At 46.0% G+C, this 9,543-nt stretch overlaps 1 long non-coding RNA gene across 5 annotated transcripts; it reads left to right on the top strand.

Annotated features, from left to right (window-relative positions):
* Nucleotides 1-287: 287 nt before the first annotated feature.
* On the top strand, nucleotides 288-7,378 carry LOC148388470 (uncharacterized). Of its 5 annotated transcripts, none has more exons than XR_015862128.1 (7): nucleotides 290-822; nucleotides 961-1,018; nucleotides 1,099-3,405; nucleotides 3,471-4,847; nucleotides 4,918-5,741; nucleotides 5,999-6,095; nucleotides 6,920-7,378. It is a non-coding gene; the product is annotated as an uncharacterized LOC148388470 (long non-coding RNA). The 5 variants fall into 5 exon arrangements; XR_015862126.1 differs by lacking the exon at nucleotides 6,920-7,378 and having other exon boundaries at nucleotides 1,099-1,545; nucleotides 1,971-3,405; nucleotides 5,999-6,853; XR_015862125.1 differs by lacking the exon at nucleotides 6,920-7,378 and having other exon boundaries at nucleotides 3,471-4,690; nucleotides 4,772-4,847; nucleotides 5,999-6,853.
* Nucleotides 7,379-9,543: the final 2,165 nt, after the last annotated feature.

The raw sequence follows: 9,543 nt of genomic DNA, 5'->3' as shown, positions 1-9,543 counted from the left end.
GGAATGATTTTAGCTCCTGCAGAACTTGAAAATGACCAAAATCATTCCAACATATTTTCCAAGATTGAGAGCTTAACACCTTTGACTTTTGACCATGATATTTCCCTAAAAGTGATAGCAATTTACACTTGAAAATGGCGGTATACCTAATGGAGTGTCCGTGTGATTCCCTCGTTAAGCGCACCTGCGTTAAAAGATTTTGGCCATTTGAAGTTCTGCAGGAGCGAAAACTTTTCACGCAGGTGCGCTTAACGAGGGAATCACACGGACACTCCAGTAGGTACACCGCCATTTTCAAGTGTACCTAATAACAGGCCACTTTATTAGGGAAATATCATGACTCAAGAATTGTCTCTGTGCAACGGTGTGGTGTTTCTTAACAACTGAATTGAAAATGAGTCCACGGGAGTACTGCAACGGCCGCAGAATTTTTGCAAGAACAATTCATTTTAGGATGAACTATCGATACAAATATTTTCATTTGATTGATGGCAATGGCGTTAACCACTCGACCAGAGCCTGCTCGGAAACAAAAGGAGATTTGGTCATATTGATAGGGTATCCTCCATCCAAACATGTTGGGTGTTCAAAGTTTCAACGGATAGTCCGAAGCAACCCTTTCCACAGTAGTCACCATGACAGGCGACCACCTGGTGGCGTCAGTGTACCGAGCGCCGTTGGACGATCGGGAGAAGAAGATTTTAATCGACGGACGTGACGTCAGGGCTTTAGGTCAATTGAAGACAGGTGTGCTCGCTCAAGGGGAGTTATCATATGCAGGTGCCGCCGAGCGCGTGGCGGCGGCGGCGGACGGTTTCTCAGGTAAGCGAGCATGCTAGCAAATGTTTGTCGTCTCCTGCCGTTTTTCACGACAGACGCCGTGTTTGTTGCACGATTGGCACGCTCTGTTGCCTTTTCTCACAAGCCTTTTTTTTGTTTGTTTTGTTTTGTTTGTCGCAGGCTTGTCGTACTCTCGTGACTCGGCCACGTCACGTCCACCGCGACGGTGGGCCTGGAGGTAAATCGTAGGCCGCAGCCCATTTAGCCCGTGAGCAAATGTTTGCAGTTTCTTACGATGCCATTTATTATTTCTTGCAGGATTTTCGCTGTCTAGGGAGTGCTTGAGGTTTCGGCACGGCACGGCACGCCACAATCCACTTCATGTCGCGTCGTTGCGCGTTTTGGTGGTATTTTGAATGTCTTTAGCGGTGGGTTTTTTTAATGCTGGCCAGCATTTTTTCATTCGTCTGTCTGTAGAAGGTTCGTAAATGACGCCGCCGATAAGCGCGTGTTTGTCTGACTTTAGGAAATGTTAGTTTGACTCTAGTCAACTAAACCATTTTTTATTATTTTATATTATCCGTGTGCCACTTCCGTGTCATGCAAACCGGTGAATCCAACGTATATGTTACGTCATGTCCAAATCGGACCAAATCCATTCAAAGATGGCGCCCGCCCGCTCGTTCTGTTACGCAACAAACATTTGCGCGGGTTATTTGCTCCCGTTTTGGACGCCGCCAACCTGGATCATCTGTCCAATGTGAGGTGAGTTGTAGATGATGAAATTAAAAAACGAATTATAGTCTTTAATAATTCTTGTAATTTACCACAATGTAATGATTATATATTTTTTCAAATGTAAAACTCTACTTAGAATGTATAAAATTAAAATATTAAGTATAATTTTGATAAATGATCGCAACTTACTACAATATAATATTTTCTCTCAAATGTAAAACTCCTAGTATGTATAATTGTTGGTAAAAAAAATCATGCCATTGGCACTCTACTCAATGTCTATTTTTGTTGCAATAATTTGCTTGTCTTTTGTAGCACTAAAAGAGGCCGCCCAGCCAGCATCCTTTTATAAAAAGCAAGCAGGAGGCTCTTGAAGGAGCCCTTTCAGTGATGTTGAGGACACTGAGGAAGAGTAGTCCTCACACAATTGATGTCTGTCTGTGTTTTTGTAGGCTGCAAGAGGAGCCGAATGGGATAAGTAATTCCACATGAAAAGGCGCAATGGCCTATCCAGAGGCGCAATGGCCTATCCAGAGGCGCAATGGCCTATCCAGAGGCGCAATGGCCTATCCAGAGGCGCAATGGCCTATCCAGAGGCGCAATGGCCTATCCAGAGGCGCAATGGCCTATCCAGAGGAGCAATGGCCTATCCAGAGGCGCAATGGCCTATCCAGAGGAGCAATGGCCTATCCAGAGGAGCAATGGCCTATCCAGAGGAGCAATGGCCTATCCAGAGGAGCAATGGCCTATCCAGCGGAGCAATGGCCTATCCAGCGGAGCAATGGCCTATCCAGAGGAGCAATGGCCTATCCAGAGGAGCAATGGCCTATCCAGAGGAGCAATGGCCTATCCAGAGGAGCAATGGCCTATCCAGAGGAGCAATGGCCTATCCAGAGGAGCAATGGCCTATCCAGAGGAGCAATGGCCTATCCAGAGGAGCAATGGCCTATCCAGAGGAGCAATGGCCTATCCAGAGGAGCAATGGCCTATCCAGAGGAGCAATGGCCTATCCAGAGGAGCAATGGCCTATCCAGAGGAGCAATGGCCTATCCAGAGGAGCAATGGCCTATCCAGAGGAGCAATGGCCTATCCAAAGGATGAATGCTATATCAAGTCAAGAATCAAGCAGCACGCTGCAAAAGTCGACGTGTGCGGATCATGTGCCCAGGAGGGGGCAGTGTGGTTGCCTTTGGTTATGGGTGCACGACGGAAAGGTTGCAGGTGTGGACAGTGTTTGGGGGTCTGACGGTTGGTCTTGCTTAAGAGGTTGTGGCTTATCTGGATCCAGCGGTGTCTTGTGCTTGGTTGCAATTAACGGCTCACTTGGGGGAGGACGTGGTGACTTGGATGGAGACAAAACTGAACTTTGACGCGGAGCCCAATGTCCAAGCTTGCCATATGACTTGTACCATTTTGTGTCTTTTTCTAACCTGCCACTGTCGTGCTCGCTGCGTTCTTTGTTCTCCCCCATCGGTGTAGGGCGGCGCTGGAGCGAGCCGATCCCGAATGTCCAATTTTGCAATTTGACTTGTACCATTTTGTCTTTTTCTAACCTGCCACTGTTGCACTTGATCTAACCCTAACCTACCACCACTGTGGTACTTGCGGTCTTTGTTCTCCCCTAGGTGTAGGACAGCATTGGACGGTAACATTTTGTCTTCTTCTAACCTACCACTGTCGTGCTTGATCTAAGCTGTGTGTCCTTTGTTCTCTAGGTGTAGGGGGCGGTGTTTGGGCGAGCCGGTCCACGAGGAAGACGTAATGATGCGAGCAGCGCCCAACTCATTGCGTGTTCTGCCATTTGCAGGCCGGACGCAAAAGGGGGGGGGCGCACGGCCCGATCCGACCGGGCGACGCTCACCAATAGTAGCTAGCCGCTGTGCTCAAGTAAGCAAGTGACCGACAACTTGGGGTGCTCTTTGAGTTTCTAACATTTGTTTCTGTTTCTGCAGATGGCGACCGGGATGTGACACGATCTGATCAGAGGTGAACGGAGCGCTGTGGCATCGCTCTGAAGTCGCCGACTTCTGAGGGAGACCCGCTTCCCTGGAGGCGTCGACCTGCGCAGCTTCAACGTGTGAAATGGATTTTTAAATTTTTTTTTTTTTTTTTTTAAATAACACCAGCGGTGTCCCAATGTATGCTTGAGGGCTGCATACTGAAACAAATTCAGAATTCTTTGACACCAATTACTTCAATCAATCAACCACAAAATGTTGCCATTGACATTTTGTGCTACAAAGCAGTGTTGCGTTCATTCATGTGGTGTGTTGATCAAGTTGCCCCGAGGCTGCCATTTGGACACCAATGGTGACATGTGTGTAGGGCTGCACATGTATTGGAAAACTGCCATATGGTGGTCTAGGTTATTGACATGCACTTTAAGACAGCAAAGATTAGTTTTTTCATGTCTCAAATGAAACATGTTTTCTTGCCTAAGTATTTGTAATGAGTTAAGACGATAAGTCATTGATGTAAGTTAAAGTTAACTCATCTAACCGATCTCATTGCGATCAAATAGTTAACCTCCATCCAAGAATTTTGCACAACTTGCCTCAATGCAGTGGTCTGGCCCAATACTGCCATATCATTGGTTTTCCAAAATGTTGTGCAGCCCTCATTGAGTGCCAAACGCGCAGCGACGGCAAGCGCAAGCGACCGCGCAGCGACGGCAAGCGCAAGCGACTGCAAGCGCAAGCGACCGCGCAGCGACGGCAAGCGCAAGCGACTGCGCAAGCGACGGCAAGCGCAAGCGACCGCGCAAGCGACCGCGCAAGCGACGGCAAGCGCAAGCGACCGCGCAAGCGACGGCAAGCGCAAGCGACTGCGCAAGCGACGGCAAGCGCAAGCGACGGCAAGCGCAAGCGACGGCAAGCGCAAGCGACGGCAAGCGCAAGCGACGGCAAGCGCAAGCGACGGCAAGCGCAAGCGACGGCAAGCGCAAGCGACGGCAAGCGCAAGCGACGGCAAGCGCAAGCGACGGCGCAGCGAGACTTTTGTGCTTGTCTTGCAAGGTGGAAGAGACGATGTATGAAACAAAGAGCCGGTGGACGGAGGCCACCAGACCCGCGATTGGTGAGCGGGTTGCAAAGGAAGGAATCACCCAAAGAAAGGAGTCGCTAAGTGTTGAAGAGGAGCCTGATGCATGACTGGCCAAGGCTGGCCAGAGGCGGTGACATGGCAATCCAATCTGCAAGCATAGTGTACACACTTGTTGGTTTTAATTTGATTTCCTTATTTTTCTGCCTTTCAGCTGGCAGCGGATGGAGCGAGCGCCAGCCTGCACCGAGAGGGACTGGGCTGCACCCACAAGACCAGGGAGGGGGCAGGTAATGAGTACGTTGACAGAAGTAAACCGCATGCAACTGAGTGCCGTTTGTCTTTTTGCGCTTGTGCGAGGCGAAAGACGAGTCCAACACCGGCCGGAGCAGACCCAGACCTTGGCCCGTGACGAGCGGCCCACACGAGACTGATGGGTGCAGATGCAGCCAGCGTTTCGGGGGAGTATGACTTTGTTTTTTCTTTTGTGCTTTCCCTACCCCTGTCTGTTTGAATAGGGTAACTAGTAGCACGCACGGGCATTTGGGTTGCTGTGACCCTCTAGATACGAATCGGCAAAGTAGACACCCCCTTCCTCCCCCCCCCCTCTCTCTCTCTCTCTCTCTCGCTCTCTTTCTCCAATGCGCCCGGCAGTACCTGCATGGCCTGGTGCACTCAGGGTGGAACGTGGCTATACCTTGCCCTTTGTGGAATACCAGGGTATAATGTCTGCCAGACTGGGTCCCAGTGTCGTCGACGGTGTCGAGGACGAGGAGATTCTCCGTGACGCTCTCAGTGACGTCACGTTTTCCTATTTTTTTTCCTCTCGGGGCCAAGCCAGCTCTACTCAGGGGGAACTGGCCGGTTGCGCTTAAGTGCGCACCAAAGCCTCTTCTCATCTCCTCTCGCTCTTTCCCTCCCTCCCTCTTTGTAAGGGGTTAAACATTTCATAACCCGGATCGCTCCAATGCGGGAGGGCCGTATGAGACATGCGCCAGCCTGTGCGTGCCGCTAGTTACCTGATTCAAACTTACCTTAGTCAAGGTTGGGTGGGGGTGCTAGTGGAATTTTTCCCCTTGCCAAAACCACCACAATGTGTCTGTCTGCCTTTCAGGATTGCTGGGGCAGTGGATCGGACGAGTGCCTGCACAGAGAGGGACTGGACAGGACCGCGAGACCAGAGGGTAATAATAAAAAACTTTATTTGTAGAGCACCTTTCATACAAGAAATGCAGCTCAAAGCACTTTACAACAAAGAAAGAAATTATAAGCATTGAATTCTTCATATAGGAACCGACATAAAAAGAAAACAAAAACATTCATGTATGCATACGCAATTAATAAAGGGAGCTTAAAATGGGAGCAAGCTTTAATAGACAGGTAATGAGTACGTCCACAGAAGTGAACCGCATGCAACAGAGTGGCGTTTTTCTTTTTGCAGTGGCACGAGGCGGAGGATGAGTCCAAACGTCGAATATCGGCCGGGCGGGGAGGGGCTGACCTTCGCCCGTGATGAGCGGCCGACACGAGACGAACAGGTGCGGATGCGGCGAGGGCAAAGCGCCCAGCCAGCATTTAAGGAGAGTATGACTGTTTTTTTCTTTTGTCCTTTCTTTCTTTCCCTCCCTCTCTCCACTTTTTCACTGGGTGTGCACACTGGCTATCTGCATGATGCCTTTCTTTCTCAGCGCGGCGTCATTTTGCAATATTGTTTTACTGTTGTTTTTTTAATCATGAAATGAACTGTTTGTACTGTAATTGTGTGTGTACCACTGAACTGCAATTAAACTGAACTGAATTCAAGTGGTCCATTTTAAACATTGGCATTGGCAGTCTATCGTACATACAAACTGGAATCATTTGAGACATTCTCATTGACAAGACAATTGTAAACTTAGGCTGAAACAAAAATTGACTTGTTAAACATGCAGTGTCAAACTTTTTATTTTTTTAACTACACAAAGAAAAGCTGGATGCATTCTAAATTGTTGACAAAAGCCAAGTAGCCAGACACCCATAGATGCAAACGACAAGTGTACAAACGGTCTCTGTTGCGATCAGTAAGTCATCTTTGGCAGCCCTGCTTTAAAATGGCCACTGAACTCAGTATCTTGCAGAATGTTGGTACATTTTTCTGTACGAGTAAAAGCTGTTATTTGAATCTAGTCAGCCATTTTTTGGTTTGTTTTGAATCGTCATGCATCATGTGGGCGTTCTTGTGAATAAAATCAACAGTGGTGTGTTTGCTTCCTGTTGGTGGTCTTGTAAATAAAGTCAACTTTGGTGTCAGTCTTCATTGGCGATGGGCCTCAATCGATGGTGCATCTCTTGAATGTGAAACTTATTGCATGTTTTGTTACAGGGCTTGATATCTTCATTGGCTGTCTGACTAAGAAAGAAAAAAGGCTGTTGCTGTCCAGTCCAGGTTGCTGCTAAAGTCAATTGAATTTATAAGCATAGCGTGTAACTTCCAGGACCTTAGCTTTCGATTCAAAGCAGAGTTGCGTAACCACACGGCCAGCCTCGGTACATGTACTGGGTGGTACCACCCAGTTCAGAGTAAAGTAAAGGCCAGAGTGTTCTTATTCATACCGGCATCCTTATGAAATTGACCATATCAGAAAGGTTAGATGAATTCCAAGTGCTGCCACCGAGTAGCAACATATTTGCCTAAACCTGTCTGATGCTGGGTCAATGCGATGCACCTTTCGTTGTTTTGCCCAAAACAACCTAAGAAATAAAGTACTGCCGTTATCTCGCCAGTGTGCATGTGTGTTAAAAGTACAAAACAAACTCATTTGCATGTTCGACGTCTAAACCACATGCTAGATATTTGCCTCAACCTGTCTGATGCTCTATTTAACTGTATGCGATAATTTTTAACGATTTTAATCATTTAAATTTTTAAGTACATTACAAATGAAAGGCGCCCCAATTAGACAGCTGGGTCAATGTGAACCGTCTTTTGCGGTTTGTTCTGCCCAAAGCAACCTAACAAATACACATAAGTACTGCCGCTATCTCGCCAATGTGCGTGTCTCTAAAATGTACAAAGCAAGCAAATTCATTTGCATAATAAACTTCCAAACCACATGCTAAAAAATATTCATGTGATGCAGAAACTCTTCTGTAGCTTGCTAAGATTTGCCAATTTGAGCAATGCCGTATCCGAACCCGAGGCTGGGGGTTGCCCGTCCATGTGCCTAATCGCTCGGGGATTGATACATCAGCAATGTCAAGTCAAGTTTATTTGTATAGCCCTAAATCACAAACAGTCTCAAAGGGCTTCACATAGACAAAAATTGACAATTATTCTCAAAGCATCCCCTGATCTTAAGCTCCCAATGCTTCTTTCTAGGTCTCCTCATGTCCTCAGCACTGCAAACTTTTGTGCCGGTACACCATATGAAGTAAATGGCGGAATATGTTTTTTTTTTTACACCTGTAATGTGTATCAAGCATACCAGATGGTGTTTTAGAACAGCCTAGAATATTAAGTTTCAAAAAGTTAAAAAAACTTGCTAAAGTTTTAAAAAGTTATTGATTATATATTTGCTCCAAGGAGGGAGTATTGACAAACGTCACCTCCTTCATAGTCTGCGCATTGTTGTGTGCTTCGCAGCGCGGTGTAGACAGTGGGGGGGGGGGGGGGGGGCGCAGGCGGCACGGGGAGCAGGCAGCAGGGGGCGCAGGCGGCGCAGGCAGCAGGGGTGGGGAATCGAACCCTGGATCTCAGGTGTTCGAGCGCAGCGACGGAGCCACTCGCCAAGCGTGGCGAGCTCGGCAGTGACCCCGCTTTCACTTCGAGTCATTCTTATACGTTCAGTATTGCGCTCCGCGCGCGCTGGGTAAGTACAAAAGAGAACTGGCGGCCGCCAAATTTCGTGTCGCACTGGCCGACCGGTTAGTGACACGGCCTCATGCACCGTACATCCCTGGTTCGATCCCAGTGGTGGGAACTTTCTCCGGCCCACTTTTGTGAGCGTCTGAATACATGCATATAGGTTGCATGTCGACGCATTTATTTATGTATGAACACCCAGTGTGGCCCCGCCCGCAAGTGGGCGGGGCGATGCAGCTGGCCCCGCCCCGATCGAAATGGCCCTGCCCCTGGCCCCGCCCCCTGCCCCACAAAAAGACAGTAGGGTAGGGGGCAGGGAAGCCACGCCCCCTGCCCTACAAAAAGACAGTAGGGCAGGGGGCGGGGCTTGAAGACAATTAAAAGTGTATTGAAAGACAGTAGGGTAGGGGGCGGGGCGAAGCCCCGCCCCCTACCCTACTGTCTTTATATACAGTATATATTTATATATATATATACTGTATATATATACAGTACATATATATCTATATATACATATATATATAAACAGTATATATATACTGTATATATACAGTATATATATATTTACTGTATATACAGTATATATATATACAGTATATATATACTGTATATATATACAGTCGCCCCGCCCCCTACCCTACTGTCTTTATATACAGTATATATTTATATATATATATACTGTATATATATACAGTACATATATATCTATATATACATATATATATAAACAGTATATATATACTGTATATATACAGTATATATATATTTACTGTATATACAGTATATATATATACAGTATATATATACTGTATATATATAGTATATATATATATACTGTATATACTGTATATACTATATATATATATACAGTATATATACTGTATATATACTATATATACTATATATATATACAGTATATATACTGTATATATACTATATATATACTATATATATACTATATATATATATATATATACAGTATATATATATATATATACAGTATATATATATACAGTATATATATATATACAGTATATATATATACAGTATATACTGTATATATATACAGTGTATATATATATATACTATATATATACAGTATATATATACTGTATATATATATACTGTATATATATATACAGTAA

Source organism: Syngnathus floridae, chromosome 13, assembly GCF_059516105.1.
Source record: "Syngnathus floridae isolate MCC-2025c chromosome 13, RoL_Sflo_1.0, whole genome shotgun sequence".
Classification (NCBI taxonomy): domain Eukaryota; kingdom Metazoa; phylum Chordata; class Actinopteri; order Syngnathiformes; family Syngnathidae; genus Syngnathus; species Syngnathus floridae.
Note: the sequence above shows the minus strand (reverse complement) of the source record. Positions and strands in the feature narration are given on the sequence as shown.